This window comes from Carassius gibelio, chromosome B5, assembly GCF_023724105.1.
Source record: "Carassius gibelio isolate Cgi1373 ecotype wild population from Czech Republic chromosome B5, carGib1.2-hapl.c, whole genome shotgun sequence".
In the NCBI taxonomy this organism is placed as follows: Eukaryota; Metazoa; Chordata; class Actinopteri; order Cypriniformes; family Cyprinidae; genus Carassius; species Carassius gibelio.
Genome location: NC_068400.1, coordinates 39,635,108 through 39,662,533, shown reverse-complemented (window position 1 = coordinate 39,662,533; position 27,426 = coordinate 39,635,108). Strand labels below are relative to the sequence as shown.

The window sequence follows — 27,426 nt, the reverse complement described above, 5'->3', positions numbered from 1 at the left end:
TATTTATTAATTATTCAGCTTCGGTCAGTAAAGTGTTGAATAAGATTTGTTCAATAACTGTGCAAAGTTTAACTACAAAAAAATGTTAAATTCAGAAATAAGAAGCTTAGTATAGACTTTCATTATTCAGCACATTGTAAGCACTTTCTTTAATATTTTAAGAAATGTTGAAACTCAAAATTATCATATTTCTCCAAAAATATTTACAATATTTATTTTATTGGTCAACAATGTCTTTTTTTTTTTCTTCAGCAAGTCAGATTTAAGCATCAGGCTACAACAGAAACACACACAGGCTATAAACTGATATACAAAGCTCAATTAATAATTTACAGCTATAAGAAATATTTATATTTTTTAGATCAATTGTAAACTTTTTTTTTATTGTATGCATATAGTTTCCTTTAGACCTGAAAGTAACAAAAGCTATAATATATGTACTGCTGCAACAGTAATGAGTGAATCTTTTATCAGCAGCTCATTCTTTTTCTCTCTCCTCAGAAAAGTTACGATCACGAGAAAAGAGGGGAGAAATAAAATCATGTTTTTTGGGGGGCTTCTGTACAACTATGTCACTGAAATTATGACTCCTTATGAGATTTTTAAAAAGGAGAACAAAGATGATTTAATACAGAATAAAGTTATAAAATATTTATATCCTACACTCTTATATCATCTGTTCTGTTTCAACTTGTTACCTGACAAAGATAATTTCCCAAATCTGGCTTTCTGAAGTCCCTCAACTGTAAGAACATTTCAATTTATCCAGATCCTCTGTCAGAAGACTGACTTTGCCTTTTTTTTTTTTTTTTAAGTTTGGGTATTATACATTACATTAATAATAGAACACTGCACAGTATACACTTTACATTATTATTATTTGATCTCCTTACATTGCAGCAAGTGGAATCTATTACAGGATTCTCTAAATAAAAATGGTTTTATAAGATGGCTTTGTAAAACAAAAAACATTTGTTAATTTGTCTCCAAGTACCCTTTTTGTACCATTGTTTGAGGGAGCTGTTTATTGGTGCATATTGCAGAATGTTGGTTTGATGTTCCGTGCTGAAAATCCAATCCAACAGAAGAATTTTTAAGTAAAAGCTAAGTTCTTCGTTAAATGAAGTGCTAGATAGGCCTACTATAAAATACACAGCCCAACTAAGAATCAAAATAATGCACTCCACTGTGGAGAGAACCAGTTTTACCTGTTCATGCAAAGAGTGTGTTTACACAGGTGCCAGCAGCTTTAACACAGCCACTATGTAAAGAATGTCTTGGATAGTTCACCAAAAATGAAAATTTTATGTTTATCTGCTTACCCCCAGGGCATCCAAGATGAAGGTGACTTTGTTTCTTAGTAGAACACAAATTAAATTTTTTAACTTCAACTGTTAAAGAGAGCGATGATGACAGGGTGCAGGCAGCGATCGCGGAGTAGCAAGTTGATAGCCAAGCTGAGAGTCAAAAAAGCATACACAAACAAAATCAAATTAAACTCAACGGCTCATGACGATACATTGATGTGTAAAGACAAGAAACAGTCAGCTTGTGTAAGAAACTGAGAAGTATATATATGTATATATATATATATATACACTCTAAAAACTGCTGGGTTGAAAACAACCCAATTTGGGTTATTTTGACAACCCAGCGCTGGGTCAAAAAGGGACGAACCCAGCGCTGGGTTGTTTTAACCCAACCAGTTGGGTTATCATATTTAACCCAGCCTGCTGGGTTGCCTTTTTTATGGTTTAAAATGACTATATTGCAGGGTTTAAAAAAACAGAGCGGGTGTTTTTTTATCACTGTATTTCATAAGGAAAACTACTGTATTTAGAAAATGTTCGATATCATTTCGCATGTGCTTGATAAGGCAGCGTTTGTGAGCTCAGCACCGCTCTGCAGCCGTTACCGGAGAAACCTACCTCTCCCGCTCTTAGCGCCTCCTGCTGGCAGAACATAAACTCGCAGAGTGCAGCCATGTGGGGAAACAATGCATTTCTACGTTAAAATTAACCCAAATTGAGCTAGGCATTAAACCTACAAATGTTGTTCATTTTAAATATCACTTTTACACACAAATAATAATTACCAAAAGGAAAATATTTATTAAAAACAAGAGAAAAGTCAAAAAGTAACATGTTAGAAGAAATGCAGAAAAGGATGGCATTAACAGCTACAGAGTTCATAAACAAAGCATTGAACATTTGATGAATATAACTTAAGGTCAAATTGGACTTTGTTCAATTGTATATATTGTATAAAAATATACGAAAACACATACAATAAATTTACAATTAGTTAGTTTTTTTTCCAACTATTCTGGCATGACAGTACACAAATAAATCACAACATTAACTTTGATATTATAACCTTTAACAGACGCATGTGTGTGTGTGTGTGAAAGAATGTGAGCAGGTGTATGAATGACAGAGTGTAAACTTTTCTACTAAACAACACAGAAAAAGCATTTAACTTTTTTTTTTTTTTACAAATTATAGACTTACAGTTTGTTTCATAGTCCATGAATACAGATCATGCATCACGGTCAATTTTCATGATCTCTTTAGCATAACTGATGTAATCATGAAGAAACCCCATCAGCACAGCATCTGACATCTTCTACATCATCCAGGGCAGCGTCCTCCTTTAAAACCACCGCTGTTTAGGGAAAAGAAGATTCTCCTCTCTGACCAGCATTCATCCAGTCGCCGCCTGTTCTTCATCAGTGGCCTAAGAGAAACACATTTGAAAAAATTAAACATTTAATTAAACTATCCATTTTCAGGTAGAGGTGTATTCACATCCGTAAGGATAGGTAAATAATCGGTTTTAAAGTTTCAACACTTTGTGTGGTTGTTTAATGTCTGTCTATCACAGCTCTCATGAAGTCTATAATGGCAGCACTAGTGTGAGGACATGCGATATTGTTTGAATAAATATTGCTTTCAGAAAGCTTCTTTACTGAAACATTAAAACAGACATGACATTCACATACCTCACAATATTCATGTACATGGAGGGCTGCTCTTCAAACCGTTAGTTCACCAAATAATTAAAATGTTTATAATTTACTCTCCCCATGTTTTTCCAGACTCATACAAACTCTGTTCATTTTTTGGAAAACATATGAATATATTTAATATTCTCTTTTTGTGTCCTCCATTGCTGGTCTGGGAGACCAATATTTTATTTTGAACATACATGTTTGCTATCATATAATTTAAGATGTATTCATATATAAATATCAGAATTTACTTCTACAATAACTCTATATTTATGAAGCTTGAAAATACTGATTATCTAAACTATAAATGGATTAACAAATATTATGAGAAAACTAAAAATATATTAATTTATGTTGTAAAGACAGACAAAAGTCTTATAGGTTTGGAATGACTTGAGGGCAAGTAAATGATTTTTTGTGTGAACTTTACCTCTAAGAGCGAAGACCAAGAATAATGACTCTCCAAATCAGACAACTCCAAAGTTGGTTTGAGTTCTGTAATAAAAAACACAGACATCAATGGTCTTAATGAAATGAGCACATAATCACACTGTTGTTGCATCAAAATGTGAAGTAAACTGGCAGGAGACAACAGAAAAATTTATTTTCTAAAAATAACTTACATAAAATCTCAAGGGAATGATGATCTCCCATGTCTCTTGCTTTTAACATCTACAAAAACAAAAAACAAACATTATTTTACTCTTAGTAAAACACAACAACAACTGATAACATGAAATTATGAAGTTTACTTGCCTTAAACGATCTTTCCCTCTCTTCAGAAGAAGCTGAGAAAACCACCTCCTCACACAAGCACTTGTGTGTCCTTAACTCCAGTTAGTTTGAGTTCTGCAAAGAGGGACATCAATGGTTTCAATAAAATATTAACATATACATACATACATATATATATATAAAATCACACTGTTTTTGCATCAAAATGTGAAGTTAACAGGCAGGACACAACAGAAACATAAATTTTCTTAAAAAAAAAAGTAATAATAATTTAACTTACATCAGTCTCAAAAGAATGAAGTTATCTTGTCTCTGGATTTCAACATCTAAAAAAAACACACACATTATTTTAGTCTTAGTAAAAATAAAGATAACTTGATGTTATTCTGAAGTTTACTCTCCTTAAACCGTCTGTCCCTCTCTTCAGAAGAACACCTCCTCCTCATCCTCACACAGGTCTGTGACTCCTCACACAAACAGCTTCTGTGTCTTTAACTCTCAGCGCGAGGACAATGAAGACAGGAGCTGGACAAGTCTGAAATATTACATGTAAAACATACTTTTAACAGTTACCACTTCAACAGCCTCAAAATAATTATGCTAGTCTTTACTACACAATGCCGTTTCCTTTAGGAGACAAACATACATTCAGTTTAACCGCGAAAAAAAAAGACAAATTCACATGAGCGTAACCGTGACCATAACCGTCTGTTAACGCCTCAAAGAGAACAGATAATGTAAAATCTTATGTAAATATGACAAAATACATTCACAGACGTTATATTAAAAGTACATCCTCCGTTCAGTAACGTTACATGAGGCAGTTAAGACCTCCGTGTCCGAGGCGAAAACCGCGTCCGTTTTTTTTATATAACGTTAGATATAACGTTAAGCTCCTTTGTTTCCGCCTTTCATAAAACCTTCCGCCTTTCATACAACCGGGTAAACAATAAAAGATAACTTTACATTTTCAATATTTAACGTTACTTACCATAGTCTTTCACTCGCTTCTCGCTTCTATCACGCTGAGAAAATGGCGGCTGCTCGCACTGGAGAGACGTACGATTTTGACGTGACGTGCGTGCTCTCCTTCACGTCCGCGTCCTCAACCCACCCCCGCTGGGTTAAAAAAGATAGTTATTTTCAACCCAAACTTGGGTTAAAACATCCCAAAGTCCTATCCAACGGCCTCAACCCAGCAGTTGGGTTGAAAAAACAACCCAGCGTTTTTTAGAGTGTATATATATATATATATATATACATATAATTTTTTTTTTTAACCATCTCAATGTCCAAACTGTGCTGACAATCAAACATCAAATTAGAATTTTAGGGTGAACTATCCCTTTAATGGTTTAGTGTTTTATGGTTTTCTAAGGATGACCATTTAATGGGAAACTTTGCACATTGCGTTTATATTCTGGCTTCATCTGCTTGCCTGTAAAAAAATATACATAATCAATTAGGTGTTTACTAAATTGCACCTTTTCATATCTGTGTTTTACTACATTACATTACTACTTAATTCAAACTGTGTAAAAATAAAAGCTTAATTTTGCCCTCCAGGTGGGCGTTCCTATAAAGGAGTGAGAACTATATGTGAGGAACACAAAATATACAAAAGATTGTAATCATCCATAAATGAAAGGATCTTGTTTTGGCTTGCATAAATATTTTCAGTGTAGATAAGCCAGTTGTGTGAGACTGACATCATTCTTCTCTCTCACTGGATGTGTTTTCTTTTAGTTTCTCTCAGAAGAATGGCAGCGAGAAGTGGCTGTAAGTTCTCTTCAAATAATTCACATCTGCTTCCTTCATTGTTTTGTTCAGCTGTTAATCAAATGTGGACTGTGTGAATTGTGAAAGTTTAAAACATCTTATGTTGTTATAATTGTAGGTCATTCCTACAGTGTATGTGTGTGTGTTCTATAAACATACATCACAAATGATATTTTTAATCTCTCCGTGTCTCTTTTCCCTCACAGATGACTTTCAGCTTGTTATTCCTGAAAGTGGTAAAAGAGTAAAGATTAATTCGCGATCTACTCTCACTGTGTCATGTCACTTGTCTCCTGCACTCAGTGCCGTTGACATGGAGATTACTTGATTTAGTGAGAGGTCTTGTATTTGCACCTATAAGAACAGAGAGATGACAGCGGGTGTTGACTATGAGGGCAGAGCGAGTCTGTTCATTAATGACCTGAAGAAAGGGAATGTGTCCTTAAGAGTGGCAGACTTCAGAGAGTCAGAACTGGGAGTTTACATGTGCCGAGTCTCCAGTAGAAATGAAACACAGCAGATAACAGTAAATGTGGCCGAAGAAGGTGAGTAATTAATAACTGCACCCAGGATTAGGAATATGGTTGTGTGCATTTCCAAAGATACCTATATTAATAAATACATTTAATGAACTTCAGTGAATAGCATCTAATTAACAATCTTATTTGATGACATATGCAGTCTCTGCCATCTCTAAGGACCAGCGCTTCTTTACAGTGGTAAGATGACACCATTTTTTTTTTAAATAACATACTATATAGCATAAAATATACATGACAATGTAGAGGCAGAAACCTCTATGATCAAAAGGGACAAAACTGTCTGGAAGATACATTGTGTTACCTGATTCAATAGCCATAGCATTTGAGATGCATGTACACACAGTATATATATATATATATTACAAAGTTTAGATAAATTACAACCACTGGAGAAAGGAAATAAGGCCTTTCGTTTGGCCAGTTCATACTGTATGTCACCAATAGATGCATTGCAGCACATCATTAATGCATATTGTTAAATATTAAGGAAATATTAGTCAGTTGCAAGATTCAGAAGAAGAATTTTAAATAAGGTCGCACACTGTACAAGAAAAGCAGTGCTGTTTATAATCCTGCCATACCACTTATATAATTTTACATTAAATTACATTATATTTGTCTCACATTGTTAATGAACATAATGACTTCATCTTAGGTTAGAAGAGTGTGATTGAAAAGTGACATTGAAAAATGTGAAAAAGAAAAGGTCTAAATTTTCAATAGTAGGCTATATGCTACATACAGAGAGATAATAACCATTGCCCTTGCTGCGCTGCAAAACTCATCAACACATCAAGAGTTTCTTGTTTATTCATTCTTGACATTGTACCTGTATGGGGATTGATTTTGGATTGTTTCCTTGAACCTAAAACATGTGTCTGGTGTGTGGCACTGTCATGTGGAGGGTAAGGAGGAACTCACTTGCAGACAGGAATGCACAAAACACAGGTTTTATTCTCAACAAAAAGGGGAAATCAAAACCCACGAGGGGGAAAACAATGAATAGGGCAGATACTAAATAACAAGACTGGGTAGACACGATAAACGAAGACTCAAAACACAAGAACACTAACTACAAATAAACAATAACAGGTCTCACAACGTCTTCTTCCAAGAGCAACACCGAGTAACACTATATCACAGGAACATGTAGAAACACATATCACAATGTGGAACAATCACAAAGAACCGACAAAAGACACTGCACACTAGGGGATCTAAATAGGAGAACTAATCAAGACACAACAGGTGGCACAGGTAAGGCAATCACGACAACTAGGATAACAAGGGGGGCGGACAAGGGAACGAGACAACACAAGCACATGGCCCAAAGACAAGGCACAAGACACAAAACACGGGTCTGTCATGATCCTGCCTCAAGACTAGAGAAAAGTCAGGACATGAAGGCAGAATCATGACAGGCATAGGAAGGAAGAAACGGTATGTTTTGGAAATCATTTACTCATTGTAATTTTTAATGTTTACATTGCATATATAAAAACTAGCATTTAAAATAATATTTGTTTTTAAACTTTTTTTTATTTTATATTTTTCTGTTCATAGAATTAACACCACAGGTTGTGCCATCACATCAAAACCTTCAACACAACAGGCTGCCTGGGGTATGTGTGCACTTTAATAAACTACAGCATTATTTATGCATATTGTGTGTGTTTTGAGAGTAGGCTACATCAGTTAATAAAACTTAATTTGTTCTGATCTAAATTAGGATAACAGAACTGGCACCAAAAGCAGAAGTAAGCTACCTTGAAATCATTTGTGCATTGTTATTTAGAAAGTGTCAAAATTATTTTTGTCATATGGCGTTTTAAAAATTACTTTGTAAGATACAAAATAAGTTCTCTATAAATATAAATAATGTTGGTAATACTGTGTCTACTTTAAAAGAGCATTATTATAAATCTTTATTACTTGTCATAGATTACAATGTTCTCCCTTTATATGCATATTTACATACGGTATGGAGATTTAGATTGTTTTATTTTGCACACGTCTCTCATATTATGTTTAATGCATGAACTTTATTTTTGAAATAGCACTCTTTTTTCTCTTTCTTTATTTGCTGTGTAGTTTTTAGCCAAGCTTCATATAAAAATGAATCAAACAAGAGCCAGCAAGAGGTAACTGTACACATTAATAGTATATGTGACTAGTTAATGAATAAATAAATAAAGAAATAAATAAAAGTTTTATAATTTAATAAAGACTTTAAATATTAAACTTAGAAATGACAAAAAAATATTTGGGTATTTGCTTTCATCTCAATTTGGAATTCCAAGAAGGAAGACTTGAGAGACGGTAAGTTTAAAATCGTTTATATATTCATATATTTCTTTGGTGTCAATGTACAATAAGAATGAGTCAATCTTTCAATCTTTTCCTCACAGAGAATTTTCAGCTTTTAGTTCCCAGTACATCAGAAGAACCAGAGGTTTCTTTGGGGTCTGATTTGATCATTCCATGTTACTTGTCTCCTGAAATCAGTGCAGTTGACCTGGAGATCAGCTGGTCTACTGATACAGCTTGTGTTTGCCTGTATAAGGACAGGCAGGTGACTGAAGGGGTTTTGTTCAAGGACAGAGTGAGTCTGTTCACTCACAAGCTTAGAAAAGGAAATGTGTCCTTACGACTGAAAAACTTCAGGCCGTCAGATATCGGAAATTACCATTGTCAGGTCAGCAGTAAAGACAGAAGAGAGAAGGTAACAGTTAGAGGTTAGTAGTGTTGTGACACCGCCACAAAATAAATAAATAATGTCAATTTCAGATGTTTAAATCAATTCAAACATTTCTAATAATGCAGTGATAATTGTTTTGTTTTGTTAAGGTTATTTACATGTGTCTATATTATTTGTTTTGTGGATAGGGGAAGATGATATATTGAGTTGGAATATGAGGGACTTTTATTCTAAAAGGCCCGGGTGAAGGAAGAAAAGGGGTGGCCATTTTGGGGTTTTTTAAGGGGTGATGGCACATGGAGTGAGGGAGGGAGCTTGGAGAGGCTGACAAACAAAGGGTCTGGAAAATGGCTTGCTCTGACGAGGGCCAGCACCATGGCTTTAAGATATATCGGGTCATTGTTTGGAGGAGTACTTGGATTGAGGTTTTGAGGCCTAAATCTCAAAGAACAAGGATGTTTTCTCAGAAGGGGATAATTTGTGGATTATTTTTCCCTTTTCCTGGAGCCTTGCAGGTGGGATCTAGAGATCCTTAAAAAGAGAACTTGGATGAGACTGGACCAGTTTTTTGTCCTCTTTTACTCTTTCCTTTTTGTGGGGATTATAATATATTTTTTGACTATTTCTTTGTTGTGGACTAGATGGTATTGGGATATCTGTGCTTTGATAAGACTCTTGGACTGATATGCCTTTTTGGATTCAGATCAATTATGTACCTCATTGTAGTGTTTATTGGGCTGTGAGGTTGAACAATGTTTTTCGAAGAATACATGTTAAGTAATACATGCTTTCACCATCAAGAGTCTTATGGTTTGCACATTCTTTATTGAATTGATTGTGATTAAACTGTTTATACCAAGATTACCCTTCAAAAAATAACTCTGTGGTAACAATAGGTCTTAAAGTAAGACCGGTTTAATTTGTTACAGATGGTGGCCAGTATGTGGAAATCTTGTGAAATGTTAATTGATTTTCAGCTTTATTATTTCATTAAGGGCATATTGTTTTATATTCATAATGGAAACTGATCCTTCTAATCCAGAGGGTGAAGTACTTTCAGTAGATAAATGTGGGTGTAGCAGAGTCCCTTCCTGTGGAGCCTGCTCCATTTAGAGACACGTACCGACATCCATGATCTCCATCGGTAGTGGAGATAAGCTCCTTATTAAGTGGAATTTATATTGACAGTCCAACTGAAGACAATGAGGATGATGCTCCACCAGTTGTGACTCCTGTAGTGAGTAATATGGGAAGAAGGACTTCTGAAACATCAAGTCTAGCTCAGTCAGTCCAGGCATTATGCGCTGAAATCAATACCTTGAAAGAAAATCTTCGCACAACTAATGAGAGTGCATTGAACTATGAAGCTGTTTGCAGAGATGCAATGAATCAACGTTTTGAAGACGGTGGAAAATTTTATGCAAAGTTCTTTGGTTAAACATGAACAAGGAGTTATAGAGTGTCTTCGAAGGCAGGATGAGCAGTGGGAAAAGGTAGTTGCTCGCATCATGAACACCAGCACTCCCAAGGCCCGTTTTTCAATTGGAATGGTCCGTTCAAATAGTGAGAGAATGACTGTAGCTGTACCAGCGGCTTCCTATGCTAAACCTCCAATAAATTTAGAATTTCCTCGGTTTGGAGAAATTAGAGGAACACATGATGTAATGGAGTTTGTGGAGCATGGTGAACATTTTTTTGACACTCAGACTCTTGTCAGACATCGAACTGGTTGCCACTTTAAATGTGGTTCTTACTGGCCCTACCAGGAGTTGGTTGCTGGCAGAAAGGAACAAAACCATAATTGGGTTGAGTTTAAAAGGTTTTTTTGGGGGGCATTCCTTCCCACGGATTACCTCATTGAGGTGGAGGAACAGCTTAAAGATATGATCCAGGGTCCAGATCAATGCATTCGAGATTTTGCCTATGACTATAGGGCATTGTGCTTGAAGTGGAAAGCTGACCTTCAGGAAGAAGATGTGGTTCAAAAAATTCTGAATAACTGTAACCCTTTTCTTGTGGGAAGTTAAAGAGGTGCTGTGCATACTGTGGAGCAGTTAGTTAAAGTTGGATCAATGGTAGAAAGATTTCTTAAGTCAAACTGGAGTACGGTTTCAGGTGGGGGAACATAGTTACAAACTAGGTGTGAATGGACGAATGGCAGTGTTTCTCTTTCTACACCAGCCACTAGGAAGGCAATTGTGGAGCCAGCAGAGGGAAAAGGTAGCTAATGTGTATATGGCTTTACCCCTTGATTCAGAAGTGATTGAGCCACTAACTGGGTTGGTGTCATCAATCAAGGATGATGGGCTGCATAAATATCCTGAGGGGATACAACAGCTTTTGCAGGCATGGCCATATCTCTGTTCTGATAAGTTGGGGAAAACCAATGTGGCCACTCATCAGATCATAACCACAGATATTATTCCAGCAAGGTGCAGAGCTTATGGAGTCTCACCTCTAAAGAAGGAAGTCATGCGAGAAGAGATTGAAAGGATGCTCCAATATGGAGTTATTGAGCCTTCACAATCTTCTTGGGCTTCTCCAGTTGTGCTTGTGCCTAAACCAGATCAAAGCCTACAATTTTGTGTTGACTATAGGCGTTTAAATACCAAAACACCTCAAGATGCATATCATATGCCTCTTATTCATGATATTCTAGAATCTATGCATGGAGCCCAATATTTTAGCACTCTGGATTTGAAATTGGGATATTGACAAGTGGAAATGGAGAACTGTAGCCGGGACAAGACTGCATTTATTACCACCTTTGGCCTATATAATTTTTGTACTATACCTTTCGGCCTTAAAAATGCAGGAGCTACTTTCCAGAGGCTTATGGAGAGAGTATTGGGAGAGTTGAGAGGCAGTATATGTTTTGTGTACATTGATGATATCAATGTGTACTCACCATCTAAACAGCACATCTGCGAGATCTTGAAACATTCTTTTGTAGACTCCATAATGCAAACTTAACCCTGAATTTAAAAAAAAAAGCCATTTTCTCAAGACTGGGCTACGATTCTTAGGCCATGTGGTTTCAGGAAAAGGGGTAGAGGTGGACCCAGAAAAGACAGCTGCTATTACCACCTATCCCATTCCTTGTGCTCTTTCTTCATTACAGAGGTTCTTTGGCCTGATTCAATGGTACCATAAGTTAATTCCGCATTTAGCTGAGCTTGCAGCTCCTTTGTATCATTTGCAAAGAAAAAAATGTTGCCTGGACCCAAAATAACTCTTTGGTAACAATAGGTCTTAAAGTAAGACAGGTTTACTTTGTTACAGTGTATATAATAACAACTTACCACACCTCATATTCATACTCGTATACTTTTAAAACCTCTCACTAGAACATTCATTTGAAACGCTATTCTACACGAATAGTATGATTCTCTGAAAAACACAACCAGTAATCATCAGAATTATTTAAGATTTTTAATAGCAAAAGCACTTTGGAAATCATCAAAGGTCCATAAGGTTAAGTATCAAAGAATACATCTGCAAAAGGTAATGAGTAACACCTGTTCTCCTTAGTGAGGATAAATCCTGGTGTCCAAACTGTGAATCAATCACCAATATACCAAGATCGAAATGTTTCATCAAGTCAAGTCATGTCAATGCTACATGAGGTAAGAGAATATAACCTCTACCTTCACAATATTAGTAGTAAATTATCTTTTGATTTCAGTAATGTTAAACTAGACTTTTTGAATTCGGTTTTGAAAGAATCAAAAGACAAACTGCACTAATCAGCTCTCTTCTGATATTTCTTTAGATATCTCTTTCTCTTTAAAATACAAAATTGCTATAACATATTATTATGATTATTATGACTTAAAGGGTAGTTCACAACTAAAGGAAGATTAGCCCATAAATTACTCACCCTCAAGTCATCCTAGGTGTATATGACTTTCTTCTTTCAAACAAATATAGTCCGAATTATTTAAAAAAATTTGTCTTTGGTTTTTCAAGCTGTTTAATGGCACTCAGCGGGTTAAATAAAGTTAAATAAAAGCGCTCATCCATAAAAATAAAAAAAACTACTTGGAGTGAACAAATGCCTGCTAGAGTGAATCTACGCATTTTTTTGTAAGAGAAATATCCACATTCAAAACTTAATAATCACTTTAATGTAGCTTGCGCTCACTGTTGTACACGGAAGTAGCTCCGGGAGGATGACATATGAGGTTAGTGTTGAGCATGCGCCACTCAGAATTGCACAAGTGGAAACGCAGCAGAAAGATCGAATATAAAACAATGGTCACTAATTACAAGTACAAAATGAGGATTTGTAAAGAAGAATGTCGGAGGATTTTGTATAAGCCAAGAGGAGACTGGTTTTCCTTTGCTAAAGTAAGGAAACTTTGCACCTACATTTAGTAGACGTTTTAATCTAAAGCGACTTACAATGCATTCATATATATATATATATATATATATATATATATATATATATATATATATATATATATATTAGTGCTGTCAATCGATTAAAAAAAATTAACAAATTAATCGCACAATTTTTTTAAATTAATCGCGATTAATCGCAATTAAAAGACTGAAACTTTTTGGATATGTAAATGTAAAATCAAATGTAAATAATTAATGTAAACTCAAGACAAAGAAACTATTTAAATTCAAAATATGATTGTTTATTGGAATTTTTGTTTAACTTGTAACACAGATTTTCTCATGTAAACAACATACCTGCAATAAACCATCAATATCCTCCAAATTAACTGTTGGCTTGAAAGCCATATTTATTACAGAAATAAAAACACAGGCATGTAAGTACCATTTGAATTTCAAAACAATCAATGCCAATAATAGACAAAAATGATTTCCATGTTGAATTCTAAGTGGACTGCAAAAAAATTCCAAAGTATAGTCATTGCCCAACCCGTTCTCATCAGTCTGCGTATAAATAACACGACTTTACACTTTCTATTTGCGTGTAATGCATACGCCAAATGCCATTTTTGCGTGCATATGATACGCCAATCCTTCCCATTAATTTCGGTGGAGAGCAGATGCGTCCAAATAACACGCATCATCTTCAGCGGCAGTGACGTCACTAGCGAGGCTCGTTCAGTTCACCTGATGCGCGTACACCTTCAAACAGGTAAGCAAGGGTAAATATATTTTTGTATTCTTCTTTTTGTAATGATATCACGTGGTTAAGCGTATTGTTTTAATTATTTCAGTATTTCTGCATCACGTTAGACAGGGCCGTGTTTTTAAAGGGCAGTTTATGCTCCAATTATGGGTCAGTGGGCTGCTCAGCTAGCCTACCATTGTCATTAGCCTAAGCTAACCTGTACTGTTTATAGACCTGTTGCAGTTTTAAATACATTTATGATTTGACATATGGGTCTTCAGCTTTTAGACATGACTAATACAAGCACAACAAAGCACCCAACCCAATATCGCGTGATAATCGTGATCGTGTAAAAAGTCCACACATTTAGCATATTTTTACAATACTAGCCTAACTTTTGCTTGACCACGTCATGTGTAGCCAATACACACACAGTAACTACAGCATATTTACCATGCTTCTCCTACTGTAACCGTAGTTTTACTCTGGACTTTGTAACGCACATAACCACGACATTTACTATGGGTTTACCATAGTAACCATAGTTTTACTCTGGTATTTGTATTTACTAACACACAATAACCACAACATTTACTATGGGTTTACCATAGTAACCATAGTTTTACTCTGGTATTTGTATTTACTAACACACAATAACCACAACATTTACTATGGGTTTACCATAGTAACCATAGTTTTACTCTGGTATTTGTATTTACTAACACACAATAACCACGACATTTACTATGGGTTTACCATAGTAACCATAGTTTTACTCTGGTATTTGTATTTACTAACACACAATAACCACAACATTTACTATGGGTTTACCATAGTAACCATAGTTTTACTCTGGTATTTGTATTTACTAACACACAATAACCACAACATTTACTATGGGTTTACCATAGTAACCATAGTTTTACTCTGGTATTTGTATTTACTAACACACAATAACCACAACATTTACTATGGGTTTACCATAGTAACCATAGTTTTACTCTGGTATTTGTATTTACTAACACACAATAACCACAACATTTACTTTGGGTTTACCATAGTAACCATAGTTTTACTCTGGTATTTGTATTTACTAACACACAATAACCACGACATTTACTATGGGTTTACCATAGTAACCATAGTTTTACTCTGGTATTTGTAGTTACTAACACACAATAACCACGACATTTACTATGGGTTTACCATAGTAACCATAGTTTTACTCTGGTATTTGTATTTACTAACACACAATAACCACAGCACTTACCAGGATTTTACCACAGTAACTGTTTTTACTCTACACTATTTGTAAAGCACAGTAACCACTAAGTTTGCCATGCCTTTAATATCTTTTTGTGATGTAATTGTAATTCAGTGTTTTTTCTGTCTTGCAGTTACGTCGGATTACATACTCCACAACAACCTGTAATCCAGCAGATCTTTAAAGAAGCCATCTCTTGTAAAATCTCTCTCTCTCTCTCTCTCTCTCTCGCTCTGCTAGAATTAACAGGGAACTTCAACTCCACGCTCCCAATGCTGATATTGAAGAAGCTGTCAAGGGGGCTGAACAAGTCCTTCAAAGGATCAACCCTTCACAGGTAATGTTGAAGACTCTTAGTTATAACTGATTTGCTTTAATGAACGCATCCTTATATTATGTGTTAATCAAATATTTTGGTCACAGATCATTTTAACACACTGTCTCAACATGTTTATATTTCAGGAAGGCCTGTCATGAGATTTGAATTTGACCATCTTGTGCATTTATGAAGAAGACCAAAAGCTGCGAAGGCAAACACTTCCAATGGTACGTCAGATACATTTTTCTCAGCATTTGATGTTTCTTAAATTTTGGTTCACTTAGCCCATCAGGAAGAACACTCAACAAAGAGCATGTTGTAGTAGTAATAATTCATCCAATAATCATATTATATTGCACAAGCTTACTTGTACAAAATTCTACAACTTTTACTCCTACTGCTGTTATTGGCCATTACCACAGCTCCCATCAGATTGTGCCCATTTATATCATGAAGTTTAAATGAAGTCCATTGTATTCTTTATTAATCTTTACAAATTGGTGCCGCCTCTTCCTGTTTCAACAGTACATGATATCTGTCCACACCTCATAGTCTGCCTTTCTTTCTATGGTGATGTTACTGAACACATCTGTCTTAGAAGCAAGAGAATGGAAATCCTAGTTTAACTTTTCAAGTGCTACACATCAGATCTTCAATGAATTTGGGCAATCAGATCACTTAAAGTTGTTCACACAAAGACCAATAACTATAATGAGAAGTATTTTAGCATCCACACCAACAGACAATACTGTACAATTACTGCTATGCACACTGCAGTTACAGTATGTTGTATTCTGCCATTTGTTGTTGTCAGTGTTTTTGTTGTTCATAATGTGATAAATTATCTTTGTTTCTTCTTGCAGGATTTCTCACAGATTACTTAATCATTCTTCATCAACTCTTCACAATATCAGCCCATTCAAAAGCTTCCAGATCTTCCTCTCTTGTGTGACACATCTGCTCTCAGTCCTTTACTGCCAACCTCCAGTCTTAGCATTTCTGCTTGTATTCATTTTTCCTCTACATTCATCACTCCAATCTCTACTATAAGCACTCCTGTATATATATATATACTCATAATAATTATTATTATTATTAACCATTTATTTGTTTTGCATTTATTCACAATAGAAGCAAACAATGATTACAGGATATATGTTTTTAAAGGTGATAATTGTAAAATATTGGAGCATTGTTCTTAATCATTTTTGCCTATTTGGTTGATAAAGGGAAGAAAACAATATATTTTCAACTGTAGCCTTGATTATTCTTTGGCATCTTTTGTCAGGATTTCTGTAAACAAATTCCCTTTTTATTTTTGAATATTAAACTTATGTTTTTTGAAGGGAGTTTCTGTTGCAATTTTGTTTGTTTGTTTTCACTTAGTTACCTCTATGCATTTTTTTTTTTTTTTATCAACTTTTCTTTTTTTTCATAGTGGAATAAACTGGAGAGAGACTGTTCTGGGCACTATGTTTATCTGCGAAAAGTTTGACATATCAATAAACACTGTAAAATGACTAGACAATGAGTGATTGATGTCATGATGATGTTTGTTTGTTTGTTTTCTATTCCTATAGTTCAACTGGTGGATCTAAGAATGGCAAGTTTTTAGGGTCCATTTCCATGAAACGTAGATGTGATAAATTGTTTACCTTTAATACACTATAAATACATTGTAAATATTACAGAAGGAAAATTGAGTAGTAGAAAAATATTGTGTTTAAATAATCTTCAGAGGTGTTTTTTTAAGCAAATAAAACATTTTGACATTTATTTTTCACACAGTATATGCAAACTTTTGAGTTTAAGTACTGTACACTAATATTAGTGTAAACAATGTAGCCTATTCAATACAATGGGAATCATTATACCCTCGTTAAAACACAAAACAAAAAAACACCTTTAATCAACGTATTTCTTGCTGCATAAGGGTAACTGCAGCTTCTGTCCATTCACTACAGGAACCCGGAAGCTCCCGGCATAAATGACCATATATGTACAAGTTAGTGTGACGCCTCTGCTCAACTGGGTTGCCATTGGCTTTGACGTTCCCTTGGCTCGAGAGGGGGTTCAGCGAAAAATCGGCAGCTGTCAGCAGGAAGTGGCTGTCACTGGCAGCAGGAAGTGGCTGCCAATAAAACCGGATGGCAGCTGTCGCTAATACCCGGAAATTGGAGGAGGCTGCCGGCGGCAACAAGACAAATAAATAATTATATACGCTTATGATTATGTTTAATACTTTTTAAAATAAGTATAAAGGTCAGTATTGTATATTATTTGATTTAAAATATTGATCAAATATAAACAAAGAAATAAGATCATTTTGCTAAACGTTAATTTCCAGCTGAATGTTTATGCATGCATGTATCATTGTTTGTGTGAAATAAAACAATTTGTATTTATATTTATTTATATACGAGAGTGGCACTTACTGGGTGTATGTTGTATATTTATTATAGGCTATATACACAAATGACTGAAAAGAGAGAAGTCTCAGAGACCTTTATTTAAAATCATAATTTGCGGTTATATTTGTAGTATTTCAAGAAACAACTATATATATATATATATCTAGTATAAAGTAGCTTTTAAATTTGTAACTGGGTTAGTAAGTTGTCAAAGTCAGTGCTTTACAATGTAAACAGTATAAAATATATCCAGTAAGCAAGCAGACTAAAATATCAATCAGAATCACTAACAACAATCCGGAGGGATTTTCAAGACTCTTAGATCAGAACTGAGGAGTTCTGATGGAGTTACTTCTCCAGCATCTTGCACCAATCACTGTAAAACCCAGGGTGGATGTGCATCTCTCCTCATTTTCCTCTTGCAACATGGTCAAGTCAAGCATTGTTTATTTATATAGTGCTTTTAATAATACAGATCAAAGCAAAGCAACTTTACAGTATTAAATAGGAAAATAGTGTGTCAGTCAATAATGCAGAAGGACATTAGTAAACTCAGTTTGTAGTCAGTTTAAAAGGCAGTTTATCATTGAATTCAGTGAAGTCATCCTTCAGCTCGGTTCAGTTTAAATAGTATCTGTGGAATCATTTGCAATCATGTCAATGAGATCGCTGTAAATGAAGTGACCACAACAAAGCAAGCCAGAGGCGACAAGGAACCAAAACTCCACCGGTGACAAAATGGAGTAAAAACAAGGTCTTTACAGGGGATCTGTATCTGGGGCTCTAGTTGTCCTGGTCTCCGCTGTCTTTCAGGGCTGTAGAGGTCCTTTCTAGGTGCGATCCACCATCTGGTCTGGATACGTACTCGATCCGCGTGACTGCAGTGACCTCCGAATAAAAAAGAAACAGATTAATATAATTGAAGATGTTAATATCTATACGATGTTTGATAGGGAGCCAGTGCAGTGTTTACAGAACTGGGCTAATCCGGTCATACTTCCTGATTCTAGGAAGAACTCTAGCTGCTGCATTTTATTATTCATAAGAAAATGGTGACATTAATACCTAAATTGCTTTATTAACAGTAGACATGCATGCACAGCCATATTAATGATTATTCCCATTGCATCTTGTCATCATGTACAGAGCAGTGATTACATTTTCATGCATAATTTGCACACCTGGTAAGCAGTTGATGTAAACCTCGTCGCAGTGTCTGCAGGGTGTACATTTTGTTGAATTCCTGACATGGCTTAGACTTGTTCTCCATTTTGTTCCACCTGTATATTGAGATGAGGAGTATGAAAACAGCATTATTACAAAGATAAACATTCAGACATGGCAACTGAGAAATGTAATGTTATGGCACCTTTTTAAACCTCTAATCAAATATGTAAAAGAAAATACTCAGTCAAGCCAGCTGGATTGTGCCCTCTTTCGAAAGGAGTCTGTATACAGTACAGCAGACTTCTGAATTTGGAACAAACCAAAGACAGACTTAATATTGTAGCATCACCCTCCTCCAGGATCACGTAAAGAAGAATTTCCAACAGGACAGCATCTGGCAACTATTGGGTATTACAAAAAAAAAAAAAAGGTGTCAATGCCATGGTTTTGTCTCAAGATACACATCAGTAATGTTTTTTTTTTTTTCTTTTCTAGATGCATGTTTACAAAAGCTACTTCAATGTAAAAATTATAGTTAAAAAAAAAAAAAAAAAAAAAAAAATTAATTGTTGTGCATTCACATGCTTACAACTTCAACTGGTACACAGAACAGTTCTGCACATGCATAGTATTAGAGAAAACACACCTCAATAGTGTAAAAAAAAAAGGGATTCTTCTTTTAAGAACTCTTAAGTTAATGTATATCACACAATCTCCTGAAAGACTTAACATGCAAAAATATATGGTTAGTGTTGCACATTTATCTTCTATCATTCCAGTCAAACAACATTCTTTTATATTATTCAATAGACTGTTAACACGCTAACAAACGTTCAAATTTAATGGTAACTTACGTCAAACGGTAGGCCCCAAACAAGGTACACAAACAACGTTGCTACCACTAATTAGATTTTATTGAACAATTAAACCAAAGTAGGCACCAAGTCTACCAAGTCGTTCACCAAGATAACAATTAAAATCAAACTTACAACGCAAAAAAAAACATTAATTACTCCGATGACCAATTTCTGAACTTACCGTTTGATCAATCGCAACCATTACTGAAGCGTTTGGGTGCAGTTATATCTGATTGGTTGCGCCCACGTTGGTCGATACTGATTGGCTCCCACCGATCGGCAGGTCCCGCCTACCATCCGGCTGCCAGTTACTGCCTTCCGGCTGTCAGTTACTGCCTTCCGGCTGTCAATGGCAGCCACTTCCTGCTGCCAGCTGCCGATTTTTTATCTGAACCCCTGCTGCTTGGCTCTCGCAGAACTCGCTGTGACTGGACTATCTTTTAACCCAAATTATAAACCGCTTAATGTTGCAAAGTCCGTTTGACTGTAATTATTACGTCAGTAACACCTTCAGTTAACAATGCAGTGTTGCTATGTCGTGAGAAATTACCTCTTTACCGAAATCGTAACCCTAACCCTAAGCACAACTCCAATAAACTCCAAATACCAGCGCTAATATTACTCGCGTTCAAACGATAGAATGGCAGAGACTTATGGGTAATGTAGTTTAAAATGTTGAATAATTAAAAAAATGGGAAAATGCAATCTTGTTTAACAAAGGGTAATCTAAACATGTTCATTGTGCAAACATTAATGACATATTTAAGAGGCAGGCTGAAATTCGATATTTTACTAAGTGCACTTTTTTAAACACCTTTATACCACCTTTCCATATATGATTGAAAACTCTGTCCAACATTATTTAATTAGCATAGCATAAGTAGTTGTCCTGCCAATTTTTTCTTTGACACTATAATCAGACTTTGATTTACAGCCATTTGAAATTTAAATTTTTTTGCTCTTCTAGGGGACTCTACTGGGCCCTTGAAGATGGAAGGGCAGTAAAACATACACATACCTTTTCTCATCATGGACAACAGACTGTGCTGAGTCATAATTTTTAAGTTTTTCTTTTCAACAAATTGCCAATATGTAAGTTGTAAGTCATGTTTATCTTAGAATAAGAATAGAACCATAAAAATATACATCAGTGCCTATTTGGAATAGGCTCCAAATATTGAATTTGAATATTGAAGTAAACAAAGACACCAATTTAAACAACCAATACATACTGTGACACTTCATTGTACTTTCACAGTGTCAATGTGTCATTCATTAAGACAAGGTACAGAGAGTCTGTAGTTTATAGTGCAAAGCCATACAATTCATGCAATGCAAAGAATCATAATATTAAGAGCTAATTTGTGTCTCTGTGTAAAATACTCCTCATATTTGTCCTCCTCGGGTACTAAACATCAGTAATGTGCATGCTCATCTTGCTTATTATACAGTACTGGATTCATGTTGATCTTTCCCTTGTCCATCACCTTCAGTTGTACATGAAATTCCTGCAGCATTATAGTCCATGCAGTATCTTCTAATGCAGCTTTCAGCCTGCCCTTCATCTAACTGAATGTCATTAATGTAACCAAATGTTCATTTCTTAATTAAAACACATTTAACTATTGTTTACAAAATTAAATGGTGTATTTACCAAACACCATTCTTAATATAGAATATTCACCCTACTTTATTATCCAACACCATGTGCAGTACTTTACTGGAGGATACAACATAAAGACAACTAAAGTAGTGTATTAAGACAAATGATATACAATTTTTAACAATATTAAAAATGGGTTATGTTAAAACCATGTTTTTCTAATCAGATGAAACCATGCAAATGCATGCATGGTGAAATGTCTTGAGCCCCAAAGAATCACATCAAGTTTTTAGAGCTCTCCTGCTTTTCTTCCTCTTCTTGCTTGTCCATGTCCTGGACATATCATAATCTTCCATGTCATACATTTTTTTTTGCAGTTGTTATGCAGCACCCTACAGCACAACTGATGAACAAAAGACATGTAACTAATTTAAATCAAATATCTTTGTCAAAATACAATGAACACAAGTATACAGGTGATGAAAGTCTTGGGTGCAGACTGCAGCGTGACAGTATGGATGACAAATGAATTAATTCATGAATATATATGAAATACAAATTCTGAATATATATATATATATATGCAACACACATATATAAGGGACTCAATTCAGGTAGATAACAATATATGTTAAAAATTATGCTATACAAAGAGCATGAATTGAAAACAATAATAATCACAGTACACATACATCTCTGCAGTAAAGCACGGTATGAATTAGTGCAAACAGAATGTCAGGGTGCATAATAATATTGAGTCCAGTCAGCATAACTGATAAGAGTGCAGGGCATATGAGGTTGGTGGGGTGTGTATGGTTTTACTGGTATGAGTTCAGTTCAGTCTGATTGCCTGTGAAAGGAACTTGTCTCACTGTCTGCTGGTGTAGGTTCTGTGAAGTCTGCCTGATGGTAACAGTGAGAGCAATCCATGGCTCGGCTGGCTGGAGTCTCTGACGGTCCTCCTCACACTCCACCTGGTCTAGATGTCCTGGAGGGCCAAAACATGTATTTAGGTTATGGTAAATCAATAAACAATATATTGTATTTTTATTTATAAGTGTTGCACTGGACTTAACATTGATTCTTGTTGGGGATATTGGCCAAAAGAATCCCACCACAACTAGCTCTCGTTGTTTAGCTGTGATGTTTACTTTGCAGGCCGTAACATCTGAGCTGTCGCAGTAGAGCGGTTTGTGAATGCAGTCTTCACAGAAGATAACTGATGGGTTCAGGTAGCAGTGATGCACTCGGTGGCCATTCAATTGATATCTTCATCAATTGGCTTCATCTTAATTCAAACAAACAAACAAAACAATAAGTCAGCAATAACCATTCTAGAGTAATAGTGTTGGTGAATACAGTTGCAGGTGTCAGTACTCACCATATTCAGTCATTTCCTTCCCAAATTACAGAGATGATGCACAGCTTATTTGCTCATTTTAGGAGCTATAAAAAAGATGTATATGTGAAAAACTATAACTGCGGACTTGAAAAGTCTTTTGAGAGATCAACATCAATGTTGTACCACACATAACTGCATTGAATTCAGACATACAAATTGAAATGTGAAACTTTTCACCTTTCTGTCTTTTCTTTTGGGGCACAAGAAGTCCATGTTCATTCCTCATTTCTTTAGGACTGGTTTGACTGATTTTCTTTGCGTTTCTGGTCTTCAGCTGTAAAACAAGAAAATATTTATTGACCCCATGTTTAATCATTATTGTTGTTTAAAAATATAAATAAAGCAGATATCATTATATACTTCAAGCACAAGTTCCTTGGCAACTCTAGTAGGCTCCTGAGTTCATCTGTACACATCAGATTCAACGTCTGAGAAAATGCCATCATGCAAACTCTCAGTTTCTGCCTTACAACAGAGCATAAAAGAATGTGTGAGTGAGGGACTACAGCATGAAGATGAAGTGAAAAAGGCAGAGAAAGGCAGAATTTTGTGTATAAATTTAACAGAATGAGGGGAACATTTAAGAGATTTAAGAGAACAGTACTGTCTGTTGGTGTGGATGCTAAAATACTTCTCATTATAGTTATTGGTCTTTGTGTGAACAACTTTAAGTGATCTGATTGCCCAAATTCATTGAAGATCTGATGTGTAGCACTTGAAAAGTTAAACTAGGATTTCCATTCTCTTGCTTCTAAGACAGATGTGTTCAGTAACATCACCATAGAAAGAAAGGCAGACTATGAGGTGTGGACAGATATCATGTACTGTTGAAACAGGAAGAGGCGGCACCAATTTGTAAAGATTAATAAAGAATACAATGGACTTCATTTAAACTTCATGATATAAATGGGCACAATCTGATGGGAGCTGTGGTAATGGCCAATAACAGCAGTAGGAGTAAAAGTTGTAGAATTTTGTACAAGTAAGCTTGTGCAATATAATATGATTATTGGATGAATTATTACTACTACAACATGCTCTTTGTTGAGTGTTCTTCCTGATGGGCTAAGTGAACCAAAATTTAAGAAACATCAAATGCTGAGAAAAATGTATCTGACGTACCATTGGAAGTGTTTGCCTTCGCAGCTTTTGGTCTTCTTCATAAATGCACAAGATGGTCAAATTCAAATCTCATGACAGGCCTTCCTGAAATATAAACATGTTGAGACAGTGTGTTAAAATGATCTGTGACCAAAATATTTGATTAACACATAATATAAGGATGCGTTCATTAAAGCAAATCAGTTATAACTAAGAGTCTTCAACATTACCTGTGAAGGGTTGATCCTTTGAAGGACTTGTTCAGCCCCCTTGACAGCTTCTTCAATATCAGCATTGGGAGCGTGGAGTTGAAGTTCCCTGTTAATTCTAGCAGAGCGAGAGAGAGAGAGAGAGAGAGAGAGATTTTACAAGAGATGGCTTCTTTAAAGATCTGCTGGATTACAGGTTGTTGTGGAGTATGTAATCCGACGTAACTGCAAGACAGAAAAAACACTGAATTACAATTACATCACAAAAAGATATTAAAGGCATGGCAAACTTAGTGGTTACTGTGCTTTACAAATAGTGTAGAGTAAAAACAGTTACTGTGGTAAAATCCTGGTAAGTGCTGTGGTTATTGTGTGTTAGTAAATACAAATACCAGAGTAAAACTATGGTTACTATGGTAAACCCATAGTAAATGTCGTGGTTATTGTGTGTTAGTAACTACAAATACCAGAGTAAAACTATGGTTACTATGGTAAACCCATAGTAAATGTCGTGGTTATTGTGTGTTAGTAACTACAAATACCAGAGTAAAACTATGGTTACTATGGTAAACCCAAAGTAAATGTTGTGGTTATTGTGTGTTAGTAAATACAAATACCAGAGTAAAACTATGGTTACTATGGTAAACCCATAGTAAATGTTGTGGTTATTGTGTGTTAGTAAATACAAATACCAGAGTAAAACTATGGTTACTATGGTAAACCCATAGTAAATTTGTGGTTAATGTGTGTTAGTAAATACAAATACCAGAGTAAAACTATGGTTACTATGGTAAACCCATAGTAAATTTGTGGTTATTGTGTATTAGTAACTACAAATACCAGAGTAAAACTATGGTTACTATGGTAAACCCATAGTAAATGTTGTGGTTATTGTGTGTTAGTAAATACAAATACCAGAGTAAAACTATGGTTACTATGGTAAACCCATAGTAAATGTCGTGGTTATGTGCGTTACAAAGTCCAGAGTAAAACTACGGTTACAGTAGGAGAAGCATGGTAAATATGCTGTAGTTACTGTGTGTGTATTGGCTACACATGACGTGGTCAAGCAAAAGTTAGGCTAGTATTGTAAAAATATGCTAAATGTGTGGACTTTTTACACGATCACGATTATCACGCGATATTGGGTTGGGTGCTTTGTTGTGCTTGTATTAGTCATGTCTAAAAGCTGAAGACCCATATGTCAAATCATAAATGTATTTAAAACTGCAACAGGTCTATAAACAGTACAGGTTAGCTTAGGCTAATGACAATGGTAGGCTAGCTGAGCAGCCCACTGACCCATAATTGGAGCATAAACTGCCCTTTAAAAACACGGCCCTGTCTAACGTGATGCAGAAATACTGAAATAATTAAAACAATACGCTTAACCACGTGATATCATTACAAAAAGAAGAATACAAAAATATATTTACCCTTGCTTACCTGTTTGAAGGTGTACGCGCATCAGGTGAACTGAACGAGCCTCGCTAGTGACGTCACTGCCGCTGAAGATGATGCGTGTTATTTGGACGCATCTGCTCTCCACCGAAATTAATGGGAAGGATTGGCGTATCATATGCACGCAAAAATGGCATTTGGCGTATGCATTACACGCAAATAGAAAGTGTAAAGTCGTGTTATTTATACGCAGACTGATGAGAACGGGTTGGATTACAATAGGAGGTGAGTCCATTCTATCAAACCAGAGTGTGAATTAACATTTTTTTGTCAGAATGAAGTAAACTGAAACCACTGGATCATAGGATCCATTTTTAATGTTTTCTAGCAGTGCCGCTTAAAGAAGCCCAATACTAAATGACTTAGTGTAGTTGGGTGAGGTATCTAAAAACAGATTTTACACAAACCTATTCACGCTTGAGTTATCATCTTCTTAGTGAGGATAAAAACTGAAGTCCAACCTGTGAGTCAGTCACCAACATTTCAAGGCCAAACTATTCAGCTAATGCTGTTTGAGGTAAGAAAGCCTCGATGTTAATTCATTTAAAATGACCACACTGCTCCTTCAAATGTGGTTCGACTGGAATATATATTAATGAAGGCTGTCTGATATAGTTATCACCAGATATGTCAAGAATAAATATGGCTTAAACGTGACATTAATAAAACAATAGAATTAACATTATACATTTTAATTTGTTAAATAAAAAAATTATTATAAAAAATAAAGTTCATATTATGTCTTAGTCTCATAAAAGAACAAAAATAAAAATGAAATGAAGAAATTAGTTTTCAAATCTAGTTTGTATAACTCTTCACCTTACAGATAGACAAAATATGGATCGAAGAGGAGACAAACAAAATGGATAAATCTGCTCTAATGGCTGGTGAGTGCAATTAGAAAAAATGTTCATGAAAGGTTATACCCAAGAACAGATGATTCTGGCAGATACAGGAACAACTGAATATTAATACATGACTGTAAACATAATTTTTTTTTCTTCAGAGATGAACGTGAACACTGATCAGGAGCTTCAGGATATGTTGATTAAGGCTTACTTCGAAAAAGTCAGACGGCTGGAAAGAGCTGAGCAGGAGTTGAGAGAGACCAAAATGAACTTAAGACTCAACCCTCATCCTCAGTGCTTCGACAGAGACAAATCTAATCCCTTTTCATAACTAAAAAAAGTTATGAAATTTCAGGTTGATGCTAAATGTCATCTCCTAAATTCATCAGAGCTACAGTTAATATTTCAGATCTTTTTTCCCCTCATATTAAGTATTCTTTAAATAAGGCATATTATTATGAAGAAGATTACAATGAATTTACACTTTACCTAATATTTACTTCCACAAACTAAAATAAAGCAGATTAAATTCTCATTTATTTATAAATATTCATAAATGACCATGGCCTTATAATAGTAGAATCTCTTTAGTTGCCAGCTGATTAGCAACATATTCCTTTCAATCAACAATTCAGCAATACTGGTCAAACGTCATGTAACATATAATTCATATTTATGAGTAAAGTCTTTGCCTTGCAAATAACAGAGTACAGACTCTTGTCATAATTTTGAGGTAGTCATCTCTGTGCCATACTGACTCCCCACAGAGTTTTCAGTGTGGCTAGGCTAAGGTTTAAGTGTGAGACCAATAAAGTGAATTTACATTTATGTATTTAGTAGACTCCTTTTATCCAAAGCGATCCAAAGTGCATCAGAAAAAAGAAAAAAAAAAAAGAAAAAAAAAAAAAAAGAGGGTGGGGGTATT

General features: G+C 35.2%; 4 long non-coding RNA genes and 1 pseudogene across 5 annotated transcripts; 2 read left to right on the top strand and 3 right to left on the bottom strand.

Moving 5' to 3' along the window:
• Positions 1-2,028: 2,028 nt before the first annotated feature.
• LOC127957176 (uncharacterized) lies at positions 2,029-3,688 on the bottom strand. The gene is made up of 3 exons (XR_008153728.1): positions 3,634-3,688; positions 3,441-3,505; positions 2,029-2,736 (listed from the first exon to the last, which is right to left on the bottom strand). It is a non-coding gene; the product is annotated as an uncharacterized LOC127957176 (long non-coding RNA).
• A 78-nt stretch (positions 3,689-3,766) lies between these two features.
• LOC127957175 (uncharacterized) lies at positions 3,767-4,978 on the bottom strand. Its single transcript, XR_008153727.1, has 3 exons — positions 4,737-4,978; positions 4,026-4,280; positions 3,767-3,859 (listed from the first exon to the last, which is right to left on the bottom strand). It is a non-coding gene; the product is annotated as an uncharacterized LOC127957175 (long non-coding RNA).
• Positions 4,979-5,505: 527 nt separating this feature from the next.
• On the top strand, positions 5,506-27,036 carry LOC127958202 (butyrophilin-like protein 2; annotated as a pseudogene).
• LOC127957604 (uncharacterized) lies at positions 13,387-16,967 on the top strand. Of its 2 annotated transcripts, none has more exons than XR_008153818.1 (4): positions 13,387-13,883; positions 15,257-15,460; positions 15,586-15,669; positions 16,306-16,967. It is a non-coding gene; the product is annotated as an uncharacterized LOC127957604 (long non-coding RNA). The 2 variants fall into 2 exon arrangements; XR_008153819.1 differs by having other exon boundaries at positions 13,387-13,893.
• Positions 22,378-23,346, bottom strand: LOC127957605 (uncharacterized). Its single transcript, XR_008153820.1, has 5 exons — positions 23,243-23,346; positions 23,060-23,156; positions 22,862-22,926; positions 22,557-22,768; positions 22,378-22,468 (listed from the first exon to the last, which is right to left on the bottom strand). It is a non-coding gene; the product is annotated as an uncharacterized LOC127957605 (long non-coding RNA).
• Positions 27,037-27,426: the final 390 nt, after the last annotated feature.